The sequence below is a fragment of the Aquila chrysaetos genome, chromosome 21, assembly GCF_900496995.4.
Source record: "Aquila chrysaetos chrysaetos chromosome 21, bAquChr1.4, whole genome shotgun sequence".
NCBI lineage: Eukaryota > Metazoa > Chordata > Aves > Accipitriformes > Accipitridae > Aquila > Aquila chrysaetos.
This window is the reverse complement of record NC_044024.1, coordinates 16,775,168-16,799,793: the sequence shown is the minus strand read 5'-3', so window position 1 is coordinate 16,799,793 and position 24,626 is coordinate 16,775,168. Positions and strand designations below refer to the sequence as shown.

Genomic DNA, 24,626 nt, shown 5'->3' with positions numbered 1-24,626 from the left:
GAATGCAAATGTACTGTACTAGGTGTGGTTGGTGGTTTTTTTTTTACTTTTATGATTGTTTTTGCACTTCATCAATGTTTATTTTTGCTTTCTAGTACTTGCTAGAAGATTCTCATCACTGGAACAAAAGTGATGGAAATATTTAATGCATGACATTATTTATCTTTTAGATATTAGTGGAAGTAGGATAAATGACTGCAGATTTTACTTTGTTCTAAAATTGATTACATCTCTTTTGCATGCTTTGTATTATCTGGAGTATTTCAGTCACGCATATGATTTAGTTATCTTATGGCACTGAGTTGTACCTGCGACTCTGGAGCTGTAGAGAATTGGACAGGTTTAGTGCTAACTCGGCAGAGTAAGGATGAATTCCATATAGAGAGAGAAAAGTAGGTCGAGCTACTTGATGTAATTTGCATTGACTCCTACAAACCCAGGCCTAGATTCTGATCTGAGTTACATTAGCACTGACTCCACTTAAGAGTTACCAAGGAAATAGCCAGGCCTACCAGGTGTATTCATTTAGGCAGACAAAAACTTTTGCTTCCTTTTGGCCTACTGATTTGGATGATGATTATCACACATTCAGCAACATGGACTACCAGACATGAGACATCCTGGACAGATGGCCACTGTGCATGTTAAGCAACTCCATAGCTCAGATAATCGTGCTACATGCATTCGCCATATCCCATGTGGAATATTGTGAACATACCACTTTGGACCGCCACTGTTGGCAAATCTGGACTACAGTCTGATTCAAAGCCCTCCTGTATCAGTAGCAGTCCAGCAATGCAACTGAGCTCTGAATCTGGCCATTTCTAAAGGTACCTTTGATGTTTGATAATGTTGATGGGCAATTCCTCATTGCACTGAAAAGCAGAATTGATGGCTGCCTTCTTATACATGGAGGATCTGATTTGCCAGGAGCATAGCCAGTAGTTTGAGGGAAGTGACTATCCTTTTCTGCTCAGCACTTGTTGGATGGCACTTTGAACACCGTGTCCAGTTTTGGGCTTTCCAATTCAAGAAAGACGTCAATAAACTGCAGTGAGTTTAGCAGAGGGCCCCCAGGGTGACTGGGAGCTGGAGCACTTGCCCTGTAGTGACAGGCTGAGGGAGCCAGGCTTGTCCAGCCTGAAAAGAGATGGCTTTGGGGACACCCAGTAGCAGCCTCAGCACCTATGGGGAAACATCAAGGAGACAGAGCCAGGCTCTTCACAGTGGTGTGTGGTGGAAGGATGAGAGGCAGTGGGCATAACTTCAAATAAGAGTGGATACAAAGGAAGCTTTTTTTCCCCATGAAGACAGTGAAGCTGTGAAACAGTGGCCCAGGGAGGTTGTGCGCTCTCTATCCTCGGAGTTTTTCAAGACCCAACGGGATCTTGAAAGCCCTGAGTAAAGTGGTCTGATCTCATGCTTCGAGCAGGGGGTTGGACGAGAGAGCTCCTGAAGTCACTTCTAGCCTGAATTATCCTGTGGTCCTAAACAATTTACTTTCCTGTAGGGTCTGCAGCCCCTGGGGAGTCTGTGTCACGGTGGGCCAGGCTGTGCTCGGCGGAGGACAGGAATCTGGTCCTGTCTGGAGGAACTTTGGCATTTGTAGCTCGGTGTGAGCTGCTTACATCTCAAAAGTGTCTGGTCTTATACCTGTAGTGTCACTAAAACACCAGCAGTGTGTAAGAAGAAAGGCTCTACATCCTGACCATATGTTGCATAAACCTTATTCCTAAATCTTCTTTCTGGGGTGCATCTTATGCTGGGGGCCAGAACCATTAACACATCTGGTGAATTTTTCCCTGGAGTGTTTGGTGCTAGATTGTTCCAGTCACATAACACCTTTGTGGCTGAGAAGATGCAAATAATGATCCAGAGATAGTCACTGTAAGGTAGCAGTTTATTTAGCTTCATCCCATTAATACAATTAAATCTGAGACGATGATCCCTGATCACTGCACAGCTTCACAGGAATGCCTGGGCACTTGGTAAGGTAAAAAGTTTATTTTCTCAGACAGGGCTTGTACGGATGCAATAAAACCGAATCATGTCTGTCTCTGGAGATTTCTGACGTGAGCACTGAAATCCATGTGTAAACCAGTAAAGAACCTGGTCCTCCAGTTTATTTTGAGCGAGGAACTCTAGCTGCAATACTAGTGGAGTGCTTACTTCTAAAGCTATTGTAGAGCTAAATTTTGGTCAGTGAGACTCTCTCAGTCCCACAGAGACCTTTGAACAGAAAGTTATTGTATTTTTTGTAGCTTTTTTTTTTTTTTTCTTTTGTAAGGGGGAAATATTCCCCCAGGTGCTTAGGAAAATGAAACAAGAATCAGATGAAGAGGAGGAAGGTGAAATGCCAAATGTCTTAACCAATCCTGCTTAGCACTGAACATGGGCATCTATTGAATACAGAAGGTAACACAAATAACTGGTGTTTGTTTTACAATCAGCTGGTTTACATAGACGACCAGCAGTGTGCTGGCATTGCTGGCCATTTTAATTTTCGAATGCCACTGAACAATGAATTTTGATCATCAGTCTCACTAACATTCTTACTAAATACAAATCAAGTCATTCAAAAGACTGGCGTTTGCATCTGATTATTAAAATCACTGAATTGGAAACCACTTTTCACTCCCAGTTTTGAACCTTTTGCCACATGTGAGTCATGTCACCCAAAATAGCCATCTCACAGAGTATTCATCTAATCCATTGGGTAGTGCAAATAGTTGAGGGACTCAAAATAAAAGGAAAATTGTTTACCTTTCTAAATAGGATATGGAATTACTTTCTTGCCTCTTTACAGCAGCTCAAACATTTACACAAACTTGTTAAGCTGCTTAGAGAAAGGATTGTTTGTCCAGGTAATGCTTCTTTCAGTAAGTTAAGCTGCAAGGAAAGCAGATACTTGACTTCACAGAATTTGGGGGATTCTGGAGAAATTGCCTCTGGGAGAAATTTAAATAAATTAATGGAGAGCTTCTGATTTCTTTCCTTCTCTGTCTTTATTTCGATCAAGTTATTCCCTCTCTACACAGATGGGTCTGTGCAACACTCATAAGGAAGTCATTTAATTATGTAAAGCTGCTCCAGGTAAATGTTATTTACAGATGGCTGAAAAATTTTGGATTATACTCATTTGCCAAGAATAGCCTCCCTCTCTTCACTTTTGGCGGAGAGGTGTTTTTAGTCGTCATCAAGGTAAGCTGCAGATTGTATACCCCTGTCTGCGTCTTTTTACCCATTTTGACTGCTTGCTTTCTTTGTGATTTTTAAATGGTAACGCTGCAGGCGCTGTGCACATAATTGAAGTAAGCAATCTGCTTGTTTATCCCTGTTTTCCATTAATTAGATATGTGCAATCTAAATTTCCTGCTGAAAACCATGAGACGACATGCTAAGGGGCCAAATCTGCTTTCCCTCCCAGGGCTGAACTGCGAGTGTTGGAGGAGATGTCCCCAGAGCAGGGGCACAGCAGTGTCTGTGGCTATCTCAGCTTGGGCTGGACAGTGAGCAGAGGGTGACCAAGTTGCACTGGAAGAGACTGGAGGAGTGACCCGAGAGGCCCCTACCCTCGGCAGCGCCTGGCTAAGCCTTCATGTCCTTTGGGTTTGCTGCAGGCTGGATGCGCTGGAAGGCGAATGCACGTCCAGAGGACACTGTGAAGCTGCAGCATTATCCCTGGGCAGTATGAAACGGTGCTCCAGGAATTTCACCCCCTGCCTGAACTGGGCTCACAGCTGTGTTGATGTGGCTCCCGGACGCTTTTCTGTAGCCAGATTTCTTTTTTCCTACTTGGTTCACTGCTGAACTAGTGGCTCAAATCTTCACTTTTATAAATAACCAAGGTGCAACCCCTAACCTGCATAGTTACTTCTGACCTCCGGCAGCACAGGTAAGGCCTAAAGGTACTGCTATTTGCTGAGGGATCTCTGTGGTTCCCAGAGACAATTTTATTCAGAAATGGCCCAGCTCTGCAGTGGTCACATATTCCAAACAGTCTAGTCATCAGCTGTCAGGTTCAGCCAAGAACTGAAGAACCTGGCAAGAGTGAACTTCCTACGAAGAAATCAAAGAGATCTTCATGTAACAGGCAAAAGCAAACTGTTTTCAGCCTGTCCACAAATGAGAAGAGAGGAGAGGGAATAGCCTCAGCTCTGGGTGTGCAGAATGGCAGGGAAGTGGAGAATTTCATAAAGGAATGGGTGAGTGAAAATTGAGCTCTGATGTAAGTCCTGAGGCAATCATAAGGAAAATCTTTGCAACTAGAAGAAACTAGTGCTGATTTTTGAGGTTCTTCTGTTGCAGCAAGGACACCAAGCTGGATAAAGACCCCCAAGGTATTCAGCTGCCCCTGGAAGTGACAGGAGATACTCAGTCTCTCCTTCCCACTTTGTGCAGGATCAAGTGGTGTTTTAAGCATCCTGGCTGTTGTAACTGAGTGGCCTGAGGTCACTGGTGTCTGGGTGAAGAGCCTGTAGGGACAGGTCTCACCTGTGCAGGAGACCTTGCTGCCTCCCGGCAGAGCCGGCGGGCTCGGTCACTTTGGTCTGGATCCACCGACAGACAGAGCTGAGCATGTGCCTATACGCTTTGTGAGCTTGGGGCTGACTGCTTTTTACTGGAAGGGATAAATAAGTGGTTCTTTGAAGCTAATGGCCTCTTTTGTCTGTATATATATGCCATAATCCCAGTACAATCCTGTAACGTCCTCCCTGATGTCAGACTGGCCTTGTACGCGCTCACATTAATGAGCTGTTGCATACTAACCCCCTGCCCAGCCCACACCCTCTTCCCTCTCACCTTCCCTCTGTTCCTCTGAATCGTTTTTCTTTGCTTGCTTGCCTGCAGTGATGGGTGTGTGCCCTTTTGCTCACTGGGAGTCCGGCAGTAAATCATATGTTTGCTTTTTTTCTTTTTATATTCTGGAGCAGCGGCTCTGATTAGTTTGAAGCAGAATAAAAGACCTATAAATGGGGAGAATCCTGAAGGTAGGTACTTTACTGTGGACTTAATGTCAAGGTACAGTACACATAGTAGCTTTTACAGGGACCATTTAAAAACTGTTATCCACTGTATATTTTAAAGGCAGGACATAATTCAGACATCTGATTGACTGTCCTTGAATGTTGATTCTTGCGCTACAATTCTTATTTTTAAGAAACCTTGGTCTGAGAACTTTTGAGAACATCATATATTGCATTCATCACCCTTACTGGATTACTTCTGCTGTCTGAGTTGCGCCAGATTTGTGGTGACAATAAGGCAGAGGAAGGAATGGCAAGCTCTATCAGAGAGGCGGTGGAAAAGTCACTCCTGTAAATTTGAGGACTGCTTAAGAATTGTCTTCCCTTTTCACTGTAGGAAGTGTTATTCCGGATATTTCTCCAGGGAGGACATGATTCAGTGATCTCAGATCCCTGCAGAGACCACAACACTGTCTTAGTCCCTTTCTCAGGAATGGGGAAATGACAGCGACCTCCAGGGTACCCTCAACAGGCAAAGCATTGCCATTCTGAAGCACGGAGTCCAGGGATTTAACACAAGGATTTAGGAAGGGAACTGGTCAGTCAATGGTCTGTAGCTTTCAAGTCAGACTGTTGCTCTTGAATGTATTGTTGCAGTAGTCTTTAAACTGAGTCTTCCTCACAGCTTCTCTAGTAAAATTATGGTGCTTCCTGTAACCCTTTTCCTGCCCCAGTTCCCATCTGCCTCCATATGCACTTTCTGTGTTTCCCCTGGTGTTTGCAGAATTTGACCAATTCTGTCTTCATTCCTCCAGAGAGGTGTTGTTGGGTTTGTTGCAGAGGGTGGGGTGTTTAAGCAGCTTCTGCAACCTGAGGGCTTTTAACGAACAACCTCTCTGGGGGTCTCCCGATATACTGATCACCAGAATCCTCCCCAAAAGGAGGTCTCCTCCTAATCTGCTTCCACTCCTCCTCTCACGGTCATGAGAGATGCTGACTGGGATTTCTCCACCAGGATGCACTCTGTGCTCCGCTTTTCAGTTGTTTTTGTCATGTCCCCATCACCCCACCATTTCACACAGCTGCTTTGACTCCTCTTCATGCTGTTCGCTAGCGCAGCAAGGAGCTGCCTGTTTCCAAACTCCTGCCCTTTTCTTGGGTCTTGGGCTGTGTCCCCTGCTCAGAAGATTTTGGAGCGTAGGGTTTACACTGTAAGGATGTTTCTTTGGATCTTACGAAGTGCTTGAAGTCAATGCTGGGATTCTGCTACTTGAGCTAAGGCCGTCTCTGATGTGCCCGCTCCAAAGCTGTGGTTATTTAAATTCCAGGACAACTGACATGTCAGCTCTGCTCAGGCAATGAGTGCTGCACATTGACTTTCTTTATTTTGGAAATATAAGAGGTGCCTCTGGCCCTGAGCAGTTCAATGCAAGCTGCACACTGGAGGTTTGGTGGAGGCGGAGGCTGGACAGCCCGGGCAGCATGTGCCTGCATGGAGCAGACATACCTATGCATTTGTCTTCCACCCGTTTTCTGCCGGGGAATACTAATACTCAAAATAGAAATTAAGCAAGCAGTTTCAGCATGCGTGTTCTGTTTCCTTTAAGACAGGGTATAACTCTAATGTGCTTGATATTTCCAAGTACTGGCATTTTTGCATAGGTAAGAAACCTTCAAGTTTGAAATACACTAAACAGGTTCTTACAGAAATTCAAGCCAATTTTAGAATATTACCATGTTACCGCAAGCCAAAAGCGTTGGCAATCAAAGGTGTTTATGAAGCTGTTAGCTCCAGTTCCACTGACTTGTTTTGTTTTTTTGTCTTTGATAACACTCATTGCTTTTGAGGAAATGAACTCACTGACAGCTTGGAGGGCAGGACTGGCTTAAGCATCGTGAAAAAAACCCCAAATGCTGTGTCTAAAGCCACTGTTTAGTCTTTGAATCTGAGATTAAATCATATCCCTTTATTTCCATAAATGTTTCTCTTCATAGATACACTGGGGGAAGGGAATTCAGTGCCTTAGAATGCATGGACAACAGAGGATGACAAAGCCTGAAAACAAATGTCCTGAAAAGTGTTTATTACCAGGCATTAAAATAGTTAAGGCTGGAAAAAGTATTTTAGCATATCTTTGCTTTGTTGACTGCTGCCAATATGTTCGCTTCCCCCCCCCCCCCCCCCCCCCATTCATAGGATATGGTCACTGATGCTTAAAAAGACCTTGAAATATTGACATCAGAATTGAATTACTGATGTGATAAATTAGAGGACCGCTCAAACAGGTCACGCTGGAGCAGCCTGCCAGGTGAACGGGTGGATGTGCAGGTGTGTAAGCACGGAGTACCTTTTTCTTGCCAAATGTACTTCGTGTATATACACCTCAGAAAGATGAAGGAACCCTTTTTCTGCCAAATACGATGTTGCATAAAAGCGAGAGGATCTTTATGCCTGCGTTCGCCCTCGAGGTGAAGTGAGGGCTTGAGAAAGGGTCTTGGCCCGTGAGCCTCTTCGCCGTGCCTCTGGCCTCCGAGGCTGTGCTCAGAGGAGCCAAGGCAGGCTCCCGCGGCTCCCCCCTCCAACCCTCCCCAGCTGGAGCCTGGCGCGAGCTACCCTAGCTGGGAGCTGTGCCGCTGCCGCTACGCAGCGCGGGTCATTTAACACGCTTGGCTCTTTCTACGCTCTCCGGCAGGCCCGTCGGCGACTGCAGCGTGCGAGTGTGCGGAGCCAGGGAGGACCCTTGTGCGGATACAGGTGGGAACAGCGAAATTCTCCTTTTCTGCAGGTCAGGCTAGCCTGGAGCTTCTGCTTGAGTTGAAGCCCAGTTGTCTTTTGGGGAAGGAAAAGAAGCAGGCTCTGGAATATAACCTTGAACTTTGCATCTTAGTAGTGGTGCTGGTCAACTTGAAAAAGAGACACTTGTTTACAGTACAGTCCAGGTATGTAGGTTTAATACACAATTTATCTATCTGTGAACAAGGATATGAAACAACACTTAAAGCTGATCATTATTATTTTTGCCACATTTCTCCCCTGCCTTGAAAGTCCATTTCATTTTCATCTGAAACAACATTTTTCTTTTCCTTTTGCCAGCTGACCTGGAAAATCCATTATTCAACTAAATATAAGCTACCCCAAATATGTGCAGCTTCTGTCCAGAAAAGTAATTTGTGTTTTTTTGCCATCAGTCCAGAGTTTCAGACCATTTGTTGTACCCTTCCCTTCATTGTTATGATTTGCTCTGTTCTGTGGCCTGTAATATGATAATCTGAGCAGAACAGAAATCGAAAAGAGGACAATTTTTACAACCAGATTTAAAACTTCTATTGTTTGCTACAAACACAAAGAAGTAAAGAAAGTGCTGTATTAATTTCTTCTTTTCTAGAAGCACCAGCAAAAAATGGAGAGGGGAAAAGAAATCTGTAATAGAAAAACATAGATGATCAACATCAGTATTTGTTGATCTCTAGGCTTTATTTCCTTTTACTTTTTAAACTAGGTTTTTCAAACCATCCACTTGCAGAAATTTGCATTTTATGAGGACAAAGTTACAAAATGTGATGAGATCGTTTCAGGTAACTTACCTCTTTTTCCTCAGCTTGTGGCATCTAAAACTAACCGTGCTTGTCATCTTCTCAGTAATTTCTTATCATTGAAGTTAAAATATAATCTAAGTTTGCACCAAATGAGCTGTTCCAAGATGAGTTTGCCAAACTCTGTATTGCAATGGGATTTCTGCAATTATGATTAGATACTGCCAAACAAAAACGATCCGTGGAATACAAGTGAATCCAACATTGATTAGCTTCTCTAAATCCCACAAGAGGTTAGAAGAAGCACAACTTGCATTTGATCTTTTGTCTCTGTGTCTCTGCCAACCATGGTTTTGGTGGTAGATACAGCACAACTGAAAGGGGATGAATGGAGGAGAACTGAGGGGCTGGTGGAGGACTTTTCTATTATTTAGGGGCTGATCTGCTTTAAGATGTTGTTGGTGCTCACCAGAGGTCTCAGAACTGCTGGGTCGATTGTGTAGCAACGTCCCACCCAGAGGACAGAAATCACCAGTATGAGAGTTTGTGTGTGCTAATTATTTTTACCCCCCCCCCCCCTTTTTCTAGCTGATTATTGGTTCTCCCACCAAAAAGTGAAATAAACAGTCAGAGGCAGCATTTGTCTTAGTCTTATCTGAGAAATTCCCAATGGGAAATGGAAGCATATTTCCACTATCTGTTAGTGGATTTTACATTCCACAAACTATTCTGCACATGAAAAAAAGCTCTCCATTTGAGCAGTTTCCCTAACAAGCTTCATAGCTGTTTGCTGGATTAAGGCAAAGTTAGGATTTGTGTCTGATTTTAATTAATCCCAAACAATGCTTCCATTTCTGCTGTTGGCCAGTCAAGAGAGACAGGTAAATAGTCAATATGCTGTATCTTTTTACTCTTTTACAAAAATATAATGCCTACTGCATGAAGATGTTACCTCTGCTGTAAGCCTGTCGTGTTATTCTTTGGGGAAGGGAATTCTCATTTTCCAATCCATATACTTATGCAGAGCAGTCACTCCTCTTACACTCTGTACATGCAAAATGCTTAATAATTTTATCTGCAGCTTTCAAGCATAAAAGCGAGAAAGTTACCCTATTCCAAACTTAACTACTTGTGTATGTTGTTGGTATCAAATAAGATTACTGCTTGGAAGATAGTGCATTTATCTTTCACTTGAAATAACTCAGGAGAATGTCAGATGCAAAATGATTTTTGAAATCTTGGCATTTAATGCTGCTTTATACTGTCTGTAACTTCAGTCAACAGCAGTGACATTATTGTGCAAGTCCCTCCAACTGAAGGGAACTGGCACCCTATTAAAACTCCCTCTTTGCAGAGCTGACTGGAAATATGTTACTCTGCAGCTCTGTGTTTATCTCCTGACAAGCGGTGATCAGAATCATGGCTGCTACCAGCCAGGCAGGATTCTCTCCTTGTCAGTTTATTCCTTCCTGTAGCTAATCCTTCATCCGGTGTTATCCGGCCGCCGATGTCCTCCTCATTCCTTTCACAACAGGCTCTCTTTGCTTTGGCTTTTGTCCCGTGTAAACGCAGCCCTGCCAAGTCTCTCTGTGATGAGCTCCCTTCCGTGCTCTGCTGTTGCAGCATCAGCATCTCACATCCTCGTGGATCAGCGCTTCCGCCCCGCTCCGCTCCGGCAACGTGGGTGCTGCTGGCAGAGCAGCCTGTGGAGAGCACGGGGCCCTGGGCAGCAGGGCGCAGCGGGGCTGGAGGTGGTGGACGCAGCGTGCGAGTGGGCGACGCTCTGCAGCGTCGGCAGGTTTGCAGCGTCTGCAGGTTTGCAGCGTCCGCAGGTTTGCAGCCCTGCAGGTCTGTCGCTGTGACCTGGTCTTAGGGAGGTTGGATACTTGCGCCTGGCTGCGACGGGGTTATCTACCAGCTTTGCATCACTGTCTGCTGGAATTAATTGCTGGGAAGGGTTGATGGTGTTTTCGGAGAGAGATGGACTTCGCTTTCAGCCTTATTTCCTCTTGCTTATGGTGGTCATCACAGGGTGTCTTCTGAGCAGGAGCATATACACACAGACACACATGCATAGTTTCCACGTGTGGCCATATTTCTGAAAGATCAGACGTGAATCTGTGTGGCTATATACAAAAGACTAGACATAAAGTCAATAAATGGGACTTTACACAGCTGTAAATTCTCTCATCCTGTCATCTTCCCATTCAGGCAAGAAAGATGTGAGAATCATGTAGATTCAGAAGCAGAGGTTCATGGCAAGGCTGGGGGTTTCCTGATCACCGCCACGGACGATGGCCCCTTTTGGAACTAGCTGTGTTAGTGGTAGTGTTTATTAGGGCAATTTATACCCCCTAAATTAACCTATTCATGCTGGAGGCTGCTCACTTTGTGCCCCAGCTCTGTCAAGCAAGCTGCTCAGGTGGGAGCTCTTTAATTTCTGCTGTTTAAAGTCCAAACAAACCTATCTTATTTGACTGAAGCAGGACAGAGTGCAAGGCACTCAACCGGCAGATTCCATCGATCCTTGGGAGGTGAGAAAAGAGCAGCTGGGAGGACAACCTCTGCTGGTGGCGGTCGGGAGAGGATGTTTGGCCACAATCTAATTGTAAGGGATGTGGGTGAGTCCATGCATAGACTGATTAAAATTGATTAAGAAAGTGTGTCTGGGGACTCTTCCAAAGCTAACCGAAGTCAGTGGAAAAGAGTCTTTTTCACTGAATTCTCTGGCGTTGGATTAGAACACTAGAATATCCCATCATGAAATAATTTGGTTAGCAGAAAGAATGGAGAGATTTAACAAATCAAGGATTGGAGAACTAACTGGGATTCAAGATGGTACATTCAGTTCCTGGCTCTCCACAGACCTACTCCTTGACATTGCCCAAGTTCATCAGTCTCTTTGGACATCCCTTCCTAGTATGGACAGGTATGACAGTGTGAATAATTTCTCTCTCTCCCATTTTTATCAGTGTCAACTGCATCATTCTCCATTCTTTCTGTGTGCGTGTACAACACACAGTGCACCTGGAATGTCTTAGGTGGGGTCCCTAGCCTGCTTTATCACATGTATTAAAAAAAAAAAAAAAAAAAAGGAGGTCAGAAACAAAGGCCAAAACAGGTCTCATTACTTCTTTAGTAGTACATCAGAAATTAATGTAAGGCTTGGTGCATGGCAGGCTGTTCCTATAGTTCCTCTGAAGGCTGATCTCTTCTCCTCTGTATTCAACTCCATTAATACCACATTCTTCCTTTCATTCCTACTGAGCATACCTAAAGACTGACAGCTGTATATCATATTACTCTTGTCTGTGAAATGGATTATTTTCCACAATGGGCTGAGATGAGATCAGAATAAGGGAAACAAAATTAGTTTTAAAAAAATTCAGTCAGTGGTATATTTCCCTCTTTTTTATGAATAATGTATACGTTCATATAGTGTACCGTAATAATTAAGGTTTTTTTGACTTATTATAAAATGCTGAAGAATCTGTAGTGATACTGCTTTATCTATTCATTTAAAGTTCAAATATAAATCCAAGGTACCATTAAATACAGCTTCACCTAACTGTATATTTCAAAGTCCATGGGATGTTTTATTTCTAGGCTTTTAATCTTTTAATTCAGATAAAAAGTGACTTTAGTAAGTGACTTGATACTTAAAAAATAGCACTTTTACACTGTAATCATGCCAGGAGAAATGAAAGAGTAGCTGAAGTGTCAGAGGTTATAAATCGCAGCAAAGGTATTAGCATCTTGGTGAAGAAGTCTGTGTCACACGGAGAAGCAAGGTCTCCTGGCAACTTATTGACTGTTTCTAATTAGTTAAAAGATTTATACAGGCAATAAAAATGGGCTAGTTTATTGATTTTTGTCACATTCCTGCACTACAACAGTTTTGCTCATTTACTGTATGTGAGAATACCTTGTGTGTGCCTGAGTCCTCCCCACGGCTGGGACAGGGAAAAGTCGTGGCGTTTGGTTGTTCTTGGCCTCGCCTCGCAGAACACAGCGGCCGCGCGCTCTTCGTCCCCAGCACCTCCTCAAGTCAAAAGAAGTTTTAAAGGACGGTTATACTGAGAGAAATGACTAAAACTGCTGCTACTTTTGTTGTCCCTGTACCACATCTAGTTCAGATTTACTCTGTTTATAGGTAACAAGACAATGTTTCTAATTGTCAGCTCTGCATACGTGATAAAGACCCGAAAGCAGAGCGGAGTGTTTTCTTGGCTTTGACATCAGTAATCGCAAAGATGCTGACACCGATGCACAGCTGAGGTGAGCCGTGCGCGACTGAGCAGGATCCGGCTCTTCTTCGCCGCCCTGGCTTGGGGGGAAGATGCCGAGGGGACGTTAACTTTTATGGTGAGGGTCTCCCAAGGAAGATGTTTTCCTGCGAGTGGCTGGACGCTGCTTGCGTGTTCAGGTTACGAGCTTCTCGCCGCTGCGTTGCTCGGTGTTTGCAGCCTCACAGGGGTCACGAGCGTGAGCGACAATCGCACGCGCTGTGACGCAGCGCAAGTCAGGCCAAGCAACGGCGCTGTAAAGCCACATTGCTGACGTGAGCGCGAAGTGCGCTTAGAGAAATTTGGCCCGTGGTTTTCCTGCCTGGATCGCAGTTGCCTAACAAAACTGGGTCCTCCTGTGAATCTGAGCAAAATGCAGCAGTAGATTATATTCTGCATGGAGCTATTCTAAGATAACTTAAAAGCGAATAAAAAGCAGCACAGGCAAACTAAAAATACCGCTACCGTGCTGGAGAAAGCGTGGACGTGCCGTGTCAGAAGCAGAGTTAGGGAAGGGAAACCTAGCCTGGTCCGGTTCAAGGCGGTCCGGTTAAATCGGCGCTAACGACGGTGTGAAAACGCGCGGCGGGCGCGAAAGCGGCTTCCCCCGGTTTCGTGCAAATGCCGTTTCTTCGGCCGAGAGCGGGCCCCTCCCCGGGGCGCGACAGCCCCTTCCCCGTCCGGGCTTTACGGGGCTTCGGCGGCGGCACTTTGCCAGCGCGGGGCCCGGGAGCGTGGCGCGGGGCGGCGGGGCCGGCGCGCGGTGCCCGGTTGGCGGGTGGGCGGGCAGCGGCGCGGCGCGGCCGCCAGGGGGCGCTGCGGCGTCTCGCTGCTGCGGGGCGGGCGGGCGCACCTGCCGCGTGCGGAGCCGTCGGTGGCGGCGGGCAGCGCCGTCCCGCTCCGCTCCACTCCCCTCACAGCGGCTCCGCCGCCCGGCCGCCCCGCCGTAACTCGACGGGGGGGGCAGCGCCCGCTCCACCTCCTCCTCCTCCTCCTCCTCCTCCGCGGCGGCGGGAAGCCGCGTTCCGCTCAGACGGGCGGCCCGCGTCGCCTCCGCAGCTTCCACTGCCTCCGCGGCGGGGGCCCGCCCGCTGCCCGCCGGCCTCGGACGGGGCCGTGCCGGTATGGAGACCTAGAGGGTGAGCCGCCGAGGAGGTAAGCCCTGCCGCGCAGCGCTTCTCGCGGCAATTTCGTTTTTATTTTTATTTTTAAAATCTTCCCCCAAAGAAAAAAAAAAAAAAAGTTCGGGTGTAACGCGTATCCCCTCGGTGCCGCCCCCGCCGTGCGCGGGACGGCGCTGAGGGGCGGCTGGTGCCGCGTCCCGCCCTCAGCCCCGGGGCGGGCGGGCGGAGGGAGCCCGGCGGACCCGCTGCTACCGAGGGGCAACCGGCAGGGATCCCTCCGCAGCCCCGGCTCTCCGTCCCGGGCGGGCGGCCGCCCCCGAGCCCTCCGGGGTCCGCCCCGCCGGTCTCCTGAAGGAGCGGCTGCTCGGGGCCGGGGCCGGGGCCGGGGCCGTCCGTGTTGGCGCGTCGGGCTCCGCCGTTCCCCCCTCCCCGGATCGGGCCCTGCGGCTGCGGAGGTGCCCGAAGTGGTTTTCTGTCACGAAGGGAGGTCTTGGTTAGTATCGAGGGGCTCTCGCTCAGAGACGCGAACGCGCGTGGGGCTTCCCGGGGAAAAGTGTTGCTGCCGGGGATTTAAAAGAAAAACACGCGAGGACTTGTTTTTTTGGGATGTTGCAGCTTGGTGGAGCTTGTTGAAAAGGTGCCGGTTCTTTGGAGGCTTGGCTGCTCTGAGATACCGCAATGGTGTCTTGAACGTTGGGCAACTCGGAAATCTCTAGCTGCTTCCGAAAGTTTTGTGGTAATAAGGCTTCTCTAGTTTCGTTTGGGGTCTGATGGAAACCTGCTAAAGGGCACGAAACCTCTTTCAAGCGCTTGATTAAGCAGCTGTTTTTAAAGAGCCTGTCCGTGGACTGCTGTCTCTGCTAAGATTCAAAGAATCTAAAGTTTCTGATGGAAAAATGCTGTAAGCTCCAGTTTCTCAAAGTTATGGTAAGGTCTGCGTGCTTTGGGCAACCTCTGCTCCTTTTGGATTAACACCCAAACTTAGGCTTGTACTGTGAGGAAAAACCTGTGCTTCCAGGAACTGGCACTTTCTCGTGCTCCTCTGCAGTGTTTGTACTCTCTTGTTTTTATCCTGATTATTTTAAAAAATCATATTTTTAGAGTGTGTGCATGCGGTTTGTGGCTGTTATGATATTACCATCAGAGTGCACATAGTTTTGAGGTTTTTCAGAGAATTGTTAGAGGTCGATGCAAGGCAAGGTGAGCCGCTGCCTGCTCAGGAGTGGGGAAGGGCTGTTTCAGGGTGCCCAGGCGTTGTGTGAGTGTGGTTGCATTCATGCCTGAGAGAGGTGCTCGCCCCAAACTCCTGCTGCTGGTGCTTAAAAGGGAACGTTACTTCTTAGCAGGGATAAAACTGCAGCTGCCTGTCAGTCTGTGATATCTGTCAGATGTCTCAGCTGTAAGAGCAGGTGACTGCCTGCCCTGCTTCTGTGTAGTGCATGGGAAGGGGCTTCCCTCCGGAGGGAGGAGCAGGCCAGCTTTGAGGAGGATATGGTGGCTGAAAAGCGTTGCTCATGTCAGACCTGAGGCAGGAGGTAAGTTTGGGGAGGAAGCTGTCTGACAGCGAGTCAAGTTCTTGCTTTGCAATAGACAAGTGGCTGAGGAGGAGATGAGGGACAGGCTGGGATTTGGGATTTTGGGCTCCGTAAGCCAGTGGGGCGTACTACACGTGCAGTGAACTTGAGAAGTGAAGACTTCTGGCAGTTCACCAAGGCACAGGCAGGGGTTCTTCAGGATTTGGCGAGTTCATGGTTAAGCAGGGGTTGTAGTTGGTAATGTGCAGGATGGCTTTCCAAGAAATTACTAAGGATCGCATCCTTCTGATGGTGTTTTTCCATACACGGGAGACCTCTTGCAGTGGGAGGACGGGGGCATGCTACGACCTCCCTGCAGAGCGCTGGTGTTGCTAGGCAGCAGCTTGCACCTCCAGCGTGCTCCAGATCCGAGTCTGCGAGGGGAGACCTTCCTCTACTGAACTAAAGCTTTCTAGCTGGTGACCAAGGATGTCAGAAGGCACATATCCTGCGTGTGTGGGCGTGCGTGCACTTCTGGCCTGCTCCTGGGTACCTGGGAGGGGTGGGTGGTCAGCTGGGAACGTTCAGGGATGTTAGCTCATAGCAAGACTTCCTTATACTGACCCCCCTGCTTGGGCTGGAAGTGAGCACACGAGAGAGAAAGATGAATCTTTGGTTGTTCCATTTGTAAGGCTCAAGAGTTCTCTGGAGACCACTCTTTTACTTTCACAGTACCTGGAAGCTCATAGGAGGTTTGTCTTCAAATTCTTTGGTGATTGATGCTTTAGCAGTAAAATGGGGGGGAGGAAGAAGGGAGGAAGATTTGCTTGCACAAGAGGTAAGAAGAAAGACCAGGTGTGCCACATTAATGCACTTAGCCAACTTCAGTCAATTTTAGTGGATGCCACACACTTGCTGGAGCCCCTGTGCATATGGGGCATTAGCCAGCTTTGTCTGAATTGCTTCATCTCTCGCAGAACTGAGCAATGGAAAGCCTTTTAATCTCCAGGGCTGCCAGTCTAGTGGCTGTGCTTTGAAGCAGTGCAGTAGCTGAAGCTGTTGGAAACCAGTGTGAGGGGACTGGCCACTCTCCAGACAGAAGTCAGATCAAAAAAGAGCCTGAGAGGGTCAGGAGGGATTCATAGGCTGGTGGGGAGAAGGTGAGCTAAGCAGAAGGGCTGTTCTTCTGGCACAGATCACTTCTGAATCAGGCAGGGACCGGTGGTGTGGGAGAGGAAGGATGAGGTTTCCTGGTTTGATGGAAGCTGGAGGCCTGGGCCTCAGAAGAAGCTGGACTTTGCAGACTTAAGCCCAGAGGAGGCTGCAGAGGAGTGAGGAACCGGAGGCAGGTAGGAGTGCACTTGCTGGGCTCAGATCTCGTGCGTGTTGTGCCTTGCCACCCTATGATAAGCTCGAGCCGTGGAGGGTTTAAGAGTGTGTATGTCTGGAGGTGTAGGGCAGCTGCTGGCTTCAGTTCCTCGCAAAAATAATAGGCAGCTTGTGTATGGAGGCAGTGTGTGTGAGGAGCCCAGCAGAGATGCAGGTAGGCTGCTGGGAGAGCAAGGGGTAGGAAATGGCGACAACATACGAGGCCCATACCCCTTGGGATGCTCTGCCTGCTTGGAGATGACAGGAGCATCCAGGTGAGGCTGTCTGGCTGGGATGGGTCTGTGAAGGGATTTGGTTTGTTTGCATAGGCAGAGTAATTTGTTCCCTGATTGTCTGCAGCTGTTTCCTGGGGAAAGAAGGGTACATGTTACAATTATCCAGTTAAAGCTACAGAGAACAGTGTCTTCGATGTGGCATTTGGAAGAGAGAGGCTGTTTTGTCCAAATTTTTTCTGTCCTGGGTTGAGATGCCCTTGTGGAACCAGAGGTAGAGGAAGAGTTCCAAGGAGCATGACTGTGCCCTGTGCAGCCAGGCATCCCTGCTGGCTGAGGTGGGAAGCTGCCCCGGGTGCCTGGGGCTGGTGGCGTTGACCTGTGTGTCTGAGGGAAAGGGCTGAGAATTTGTACTCACAGTAAGAAGTACAAATAAAGCATTTATAATGTATGGACTTTTCCTGCTCTCCAAAACATTCGGGCTCTGAGTAATCTCTCACTTCAAACTGAGGCTGAAGCTGAAAATATCAAGGGATGCTAAATCGTGAACAACTATTAAACAGCCTTAAAGGGCTGTATGGGAAACCGTATCTGCTCTCCATTTCTAAGCCTTCCTCAAACAATGTAAGTCTGAGCTATTTATCAGGAGGTCTTTAGTGCTGGAAAGGGAAGCGAACATTTAAACTGTATCACAAAATAAAGAGACACTTTAAGAGGCCATTTTCTTTTTGGGGTGTCCAACTAAAAATAAATCTTCCTTTAAACAGCCTTGAAAAGAAGACAAAGGGAAGAGATCTTGCCCTTGCTGAAAATAATGAGAATCTTTTTGCTAGCTTTGAGGGTCAGGGTTTCCTCTGGCATCTGGTACTTGACCTAGGTAAGCCCCCCTTGGAATCGGTGGAGGACCGAGGGGTGTGTTATGTTCAGTGACAGAGCTGGTGGGAGAGAGACTGCATGTTAGAAACTTCTGCAGGGTTTTTTTGGCTAATCCTTTCCTTTCCATCCCCTTTCCACCCCAAAAGCACTATAGGAAGAGAGTTCCTTCCACCCTTCTTCCTACTGCTTTATGTACCAGCTAAATTAACAAGGATGTCTATTTGGCAGAGCAATTCCAGAGCACATAAAATACATATTTTAATTTTATTTTGGCCTGCATCAGAACAACCCCCCATTGTTTACAAGATTTCCACAAAATATCTGAAAGTAATGTTCTAAAAGCAGTTTCTTACGATTCTCAAATTCTGGGGGGTTTGCTTGCTTGCTTGCTTAATTAAATTCTTATTTTCACCCAGCCAAATCTGGCAAAATACATATAGGTAAAAGCTAGCCTCTGGTTATGTAAGGGAAAAAAAGTCCTCATCAAGAATATGTTTATCACTCTAAGGTACTATGAGATGGTGCCGAGTACAGTGAAAGCAACTTGCCTTTGCTGACGGCAGTGCCCTATCTTGCTTCTCTGCAACTGTGTTTTCTAAGTGGAAGACTGTGGAAGAGTGCTTTATAAGAAGCGTAACAGCTGGTATGTCATTTTTTTTCTGTTAATTCTGTCGTCTTTGAGCTTTATGTATTAGTTAGGGAAGCATGTGGCCATGAATGAGATCAAGGAATGAAATTCTAAGCACATCGCATGCAGAGTTGTGTTCTCTTGGTGCTTGTTTCATTAATGTGCAGGAGTGAATGTGGACCAGGTTTGCCATGAATAGTGCAAATATTGTTATTGTGTAAATATTGCAGAGGTATGAATGTATATAGGAGCAGATATAAAGTCAATACGGCTGACACTTGTAACAGCTGCAGTCCATCTTCTATGTGGTCCCGGAAAGAGGACTGTTTTAAGACGCTGTAAAAGCAGTTTCTCTATAAAAGCAGGGAACACTTCAGCATGCAGATGGCAGTCCAGTCTAAAATCTAGTTCTGTTTTGTGCTGAGCACCTCCATAATGAGCCTTGAGGAAGAGAAGGGGAATGAGAGAAGCAGTGTGGAGGGGGAAGAGGAGCGATATGCTATCTTTCAGGATTGAGACCTCTCTTTGAACTGTCTCTCTCTCCATTTTTTAGTAGCTTTTCTACAAAAGCTGCTTGGAGAGCAAGGTTGGTATGAGTATGAAAGAAGCAAAGCATCTAATCTTTTGGCTTAATAATGCTCTTGTGTCGGCTGCTGCGAATTGGACAGACTTCCTTGTTGATGTAAGAGCGTGTGAGTTTTGAAATTGATGTGGGTGAGAATGGACTTTTCTCATCTCTTTTAATCTGAAATGTTGTCTTTTGTGGTTGAGGCTCTGTAGAGTAGACCTGTGGTCACTTGCAAGATCATCTAAAGCACTCAGGAGGAAAAGGCCGTGACCTGAGCAGTGGTGTTTGCTCTGGGTGTTGGTGATTGAAGAGCTCGAGTCAGGTGAAGCCATGGGTTTTCCGGAATTTACAGGGTTTCTCAGTGACTCTGAAGCCTAAGAGTTCTCATCAGTAACTGGCTTTTTTCCCCCCAGAGAGCTGAAAAGCAGGGTTCAGAGTGTTTTTTTTCCTGAGCAGAGCCTCTCTGCAGCCCAGGGCGGGCTGGCTGGGCTGGGTCTGAGAGAGTAGCCTCCGAGTTCATCTCAGCCCAGAAGAAGCCTGCCCTCCTGGGACAGTGCCCAGCGGCCTTCTTGGTGTTGGGAAGCGTATGTGGTCATCTGTCGCTGGGGCTCCTCTTTCCCCTCGGGTGGCTGTGATTACTGCTGCGGCTTACTCTGCTTTGGGAACTGTCTTGCCGTAACTGCGTCAGTTCTAGGACTTAGACTGATTTAAGCTGATTCTTAAAATCACTCCCCTTTCCCCAGTACTAGTGTACACGTTTAGCTTTCCAAGTGTAGACCGTCTTTGCATTTTCTTCTCTCCCTCAGCTGGCTTTTCTGTAATCTTTTAAGTACTTCTGCAAAGTGGTAAGAGGCTAAGCCCCACTCTGTAAACCTAAACACTCTTGGTCTGACAGTCTTTACATTGCCTATGGTACTTCATGTTGCCTGAAGTACTGTATTGATTAAACCACAATCTGCAGAAGTAAATATATGTAGAATATTAATAGCTCCTACTCTAGAGGAAAAAAAAGGCTGTAAATTAATAGATCCATTATGTTGACCTCATAAACCATAAGGGCTTGAAGTACAGCTGTAATCCTCCTCCCACAACACGTATTTCACTTTGAATGTCTATAAAAGGCCTGGACTACTCAAATTTAAAAGCTGTGATACTGGACAAGCATAGGCATATATCTTGGCATGTGTAGTTAGAATATTGCAAAGTTAAGGCTGGAACAATAGTTCTCTGTAGAATCCAGGGTAGTGCTGAATCAGTATATCATTGAAGGTGCAGCTGGGCATGAGGCTTAAAAAATAATAGCTAACTTTCCCGCTCCTTTGTTGTTCTTGTTGTTCCTCCATACATTTGCTTTCTGCATTTCCAAGTGCAGGAGTTGCTGCAATAAGGGAGGAGTATGATTCAGGGATTTAAAATCCAATTTGAAGATATAATGAACTTGAATTCTGTGTGAGTGAGTTGCTTAGGGAATCAAGGTCAGTGTGTGGTGTGAGCTGATAGTACTCGAGCTGCTAATCAGTGCTGAGTAGTTCTAGTTCTTTTGGTTCATGAAACTGTTAAGATGGGCAGCTCAGGTTTTTGTCGAATTTTCTTAGTAGCAATTTAGATGAATGCCTGTATCATATGCTCATCACTAACCCCTCTGGTTAGCATTTTAATTCTATAGATATTGGAATCTTTATTTGTATTTGGAATATTTCAGGGTTTTTTTCCATTTCCTGCTCCTAATTTTTTGCCATAACTGAGCACTGTTTTAGGCAGCTATTGGATTGGAAAGTTCTTGCAGGAAAAGGTTCTTGTGTTAATGCTTGCAGGGTTTTCTCTCTACAGGGCAAACCAGCAGTTTGCTCATAGTGTTGAGTCTGATTGCTACTTTAACATGACTAAAATCACTTCTACTCTTTGCAGCCAGAAATGTTAATGGGAGAAGTATTGTGTGGAGGCCATCCACAGTATTTTTCTTTTGTGCCTGCCACTGAAGCCCATTTTTTTGTTTTGGTGTTATACTGTAGGATGCCTTTTGAAGCTTTAAGATGTTGTTCTTGGTATCTTCTATGGTTGCCATTTGGAAGATATTTAACTTTAATGAAAGTATTGCAATCTTTCAAGCAAAACCTCAGTGTTAACACCTAAGGGGTGGTGCTGTTTGTTTCTTCTGAAATAACTGATAAGATTCTGAGTTTACCCCCTTCATGTCACAAAAGATCTGTGAGTTTTACAGTTTGTTCCTTTTCTTTTGCACCCAGACACGCAGCCTTTGGAGGAATTGTTACAGGTTGGTGTTGTGACCTTGTCAGGCGCTCTGTGTATTTAGCTGTGGTTCCCTTTGCTTCCTCAGGACAATACCTTGGTCTTTCCTTGTTGTATTGCTATCATGCAGCTGATACACTGTTGAGCCACTAATAATCCCAGACATTTTAGATGTTGTCTCATTGTTGCTGGTTACTTTGTTTGCACAACACAAGCACTGCCAGGTTCCCTCCGTGCTTACCTCAGTTTTAAATTTCTCATAGAATTTCAGCTGAACAAGGAGAATTAGCCAGATGCGAACTTAGTTAAGGACCTGAGCCGAGTGGAGTCTCAAATCCAGCAAGACAAATGCTGAAATGTGCACTGCCTTGTAGAATTAATGTTCATTGCATATTTAGACAACTTAAGTGGCTGGTTATGATGGTGAAGATGCACAGTGAATTAGGCAGAATGGAATATTCTTTGATGCTCATTGAGCGACAGAGCGAAGAACACTACATGACCCATATCAAGTAGAGCTGAAGATACGTTATTTGAACTAGCATGCATTTCTGATCTTAAATATTTTTTTATTTGTGTTTGAGGTATCAACAAAAAGGGAGTGATGCCCATTGTGGATTGCTTCCATCCAGCTTATTATATAGACTGAAAATCTTTCAGTAGTAAACAGCTCAAAGTGTGGTGTATTGGCAAAAGAAGAGAAGACCTGAGAGAGAGTTCATATTAAAATTCAAAGCCTTAAAAAGTGGAGTGGGGAAATGGTTTGAAAAGAAGTGAACAGAAGTCACCATCTAGCATACTGTAAAGACAATGAAAGAATTACTGTTGCCATTGCATCCTTTGTGTGAGGGGTGAAAACGGTAATTTATTTCTGTGAGATTTCTGAGCAACAAAACCTGACAATTGGAAACCGCTAAAGAGGTGGGCTGCTGTTTTTAATGAGCACCTTCTGCATCGCAGCTTCTGTGGAGAAACCAGAATCTGCAGAGCCTCGTGGTGTGTCAGCAAATCTCAGTCTGTGCACAGACGTGTGCCTTAGTGCACACATGCACCACTTTTCTTGCTTTCTCTTAAAAAGGAACACTATATAAACAAAGCTCATGGTAGAAATTAGAGCGAAACTAAATTACATTTAAAGTGGGAACTTGGGAATCTCAGTGCTGGGTTTTGTGCAGAATATTAATGCTCCATATTAATGCTTCCTTCTTGTTTCTAAATGCTTTCTTCTAACCTTGTCACTTGAAATTCTTTTGAGTCTGGGAAGTTATGTGAGCTGAAGTGGGTGCTGGAAGGACAGCAACCAGTACATGAAGAAAATGGGACACAATTTCCCAAGCCCTGTTTTCTGAGGATTCAGAAGAACTAAGTTTTTCAACACAGGTGAAGGCCATTAGGCAGCATATGGGAGTCAGGATTTCTGTTAGAAGAACAGAATTTGTGCTGCATCAGAGCCTGGTCCCCCTGTAGCTGCTGGGTGCTTATAGCAGACTGGGAAAGCTGCCTGAAGTCTGTGGTCTGTAGGGTCAAATGGTATGAGGAGGGAAGGGGTGGCCTCATTAGCAGTGGAATGATTGAGACTAAAGTTGTCACACCTTGCTTCTCCTAGGTTTCTCCCTCTGACGGTAGCAACCTCCCTTTACTTGTCTCAATACAAATGCAACCTGGCAGGTCACAACAAGGGCTGAATTAACTTGTTTAGCGATTCTTTCAGCCTTCTCAACAAGCACTTTGTTCTGTGTCTCTCTTCCCTCCTCTCAGTGATCTTGGGCAAGTTAGCTGTAATTGGTATTTCTGTACCCTTATTAAGTAAGACGTCTTCTTCACTCTTCTGGGAATGGTCCTAAACTTGGTCCCTCTCTTGTGAGGTGTATCCAGTAGAGTACTGTGTTCTTGTTACAGCTGTGAGCTCCTACTCACAGCTGCTTGGAGTTGGCAGCATCAGAGTAAGCAGCTCCTCAGGGAAATGCCGCTCAGTGCCTGTGAGGGGAAAGTTTGTCAAATGACAAAATCAGCCCTGCTTGAAGGAAAATGCCTTGATTATAGAAAAACGGTATTGAATGTTAACTGCTTTATCCCATCTCATACCTCATCAAGCTAGCCCAGTTTTATTCATGTTCTTCATCAGATCATAGACACTGTCCCACTCATTTATTTCCAGAAGTGCTAGTAGTCTAGCACAGGATTGTCTTGAGTCTCTAGTCCATCCCACTGCCTGATAGGTGAGCAAACAGCCCAGAGGAAGGAGTTGTGAAACTGGTCCCATTGGGAGACATGATGGGAGTCTTGACAGGCTCAGCCCCAGAAATCTACTCCTGAGCAAATTTAGAGACTTTGTCCTGGAAACATACAACCTTCCCTCCTCTGGGTGCTTGACATTCTTTTGGGGGAAATACATCTTACACTGTACCTTGCTTTCTTTGTCAAATTGTATGTTTAAAAAAAATCATTTGAACAGCGTTGTTGTCTATAGCTGTCTGCTGTCTCAGGACAATATCCAACTGACCCACTGGTCACACTGGTGTGACTGATCCTTCCTTTTTCTGGCTGGATGTCTAAGACTGTGAAGATGACACCTCAAACTTTGATGTGTATTTTCATGCCAGCTTCAGTGGGGTCGTGTCAGATGTGACAAGCTGAGGCTCTGGGCTAGGCTGTGAATGACTAGGTGCTAGAGCAGTTTCTTGCGCTTTCCCTGCTGTATTTTCCTGATTTTTGCAGGTACAGAGACTGACTGCCTTGGTGAGGCCAGGGCTTCAAAAAGCAAAACTCCTATCAGTGCTGACAGAACAAAGAATTTCTGCCTATCTCTAGCATTAATGGTGGCCAGCAGAACTTGCTTTGAATTTTTAAGTGTATTTAATGCAGCATAGCTCGTTTGGGGTGGGGATGGAGGGACCCACATGAAAAAAGACCTAGGAGTTACATACTTCAGCTGTAATAACTGAAGGGAGGAAAGTGGAGAAAGTAATTTGCAAAGCTACACTTGAAAATCATTCTAGCATAACATCATCATTACAATTATCTGTCAAAAGATTTAGTTCAATTACTTTTTTTTTAAGCTCTCTTGTCAAGATGGCCTTGCTTGTTTCAGGATTTTGGTACTCCAAGGAGAGGTTAAAGAAGAATGAATACTAATTCTGCCATTAACCACTGTCAGAGAGCCTTCAGCACGTATTATTCCTTTAGCATCATTATTGTGGGGAATCAATAGGCATAAAGTGCCCACGGGAACATGGAATTGGGGGGGGGGGGGGGGGGGCGGAAATCCACTGTCTATT

General features: G+C 45.9%; 1 protein-coding gene across 1 annotated transcript in view; it reads left to right on the top strand.

Moving 5' to 3' along the window:
• Positions 1-13,808: 13,808 nt before the first annotated feature.
• Positions 13,809-24,626, top strand: part of IL1RAPL2 (interleukin 1 receptor accessory protein like 2) — a 402,287-nt gene continuing 391,469 nt past the window's right edge. The window contains 1 exon segment of the mRNA XM_029997043.1: positions 13,809-13,942. The gene's annotated coding sequence lies outside the window, so the exon portion shown is untranslated.